We start from the raw sequence: 855 nt of genomic DNA, 5'->3' as shown, positions 1-855 counted from the left end.
ACCTCTTCCCCTCCTCCAGGAACGTCCCAGACAGCTGCCCTCCCTCCCTCACCCCTTCACCTCTTCCCCAGTTAGCTCCTCCCTTGTGCCCTTTCCTCTCCTCCCCTCCTCTATTTCCTCCCTCCTTCCTTTTTTCCTTCCTTTTTTAAAATCATGATTTCTGCATTCCACACTCCCAGTTCCCTCCTCAGCTTTATTATTCCTTGGGGCGCTTCCTGCTCTATCCTTGACAAAACGGTTTTGTTTTTTTAAGGTTTATTTTATTTATTTACATATCTGTGGCCATATGCACATATGTCACAGGTACCAGAAAAGGCCACTGGATTCCTAGGATCTGGAGGTACAGGTGTTTGCAGAAGGCCAGCTGGTTCCAGGGGTGATGGAGAGGAGCAAGGGCTAGTAACTGCTGAGCCTTCTCCGCAGCTCCTGGAAGACTTTTTAGATTTCGTGTTAAGACTAAAAGAGGGATAGAGGGATCACGAAGCCATTAAAAACTAATGCTTAGGGCTGGCGAGATGGCTCAGTGGTAAAGAGCAGTGACTGCTCTTCCAGAGGTCCTGAGTTCAATTCCCAGAAACCACATGGTGGCTCACAACCATCTGTAATGGGATCCGATGCCCTCTTCTGGTGTGTCTGAAGACAGTTACAGTGTACTTATATACATAAAATAAATAAATAAATATTAGAAAAACAAAAACAAAAACAAAATTAAGGCTTACAAACAGAATTTCGAGACAAAAAGGCCTGATCTGGAAGCACCATGAAGGAATGGTGTGTGTGTGTGTGTGTGTGTATGTATATATATGTGTATATATATATATGTATATGTATATATATATATATATATATATATAT

At 42.6% G+C, this 855-nt stretch overlaps 1 protein-coding gene across 5 annotated transcripts in view; it reads left to right on the top strand.

Moving 5' to 3' along the window:
- The window catches only part of Sv2c (synaptic vesicle glycoprotein 2C), a 183,634-nt gene that overhangs the window by 153,671 nt on the left and 29,108 nt on the right, over positions 1-855 (top strand). The window lies entirely within an intron of this gene.

The sequence above is a fragment of the Mastomys coucha genome, unplaced genomic scaffold (genome assembly GCF_008632895.1).
Source record: "Mastomys coucha isolate ucsf_1 unplaced genomic scaffold, UCSF_Mcou_1 pScaffold8, whole genome shotgun sequence".
NCBI lineage: Eukaryota > Metazoa > Chordata > Mammalia > Rodentia > Muridae > Mastomys > Mastomys coucha.
The sequence above is the reverse complement of the archived record's forward strand: the minus strand, read 5'-3'. Positions and strand labels throughout refer to the sequence as shown.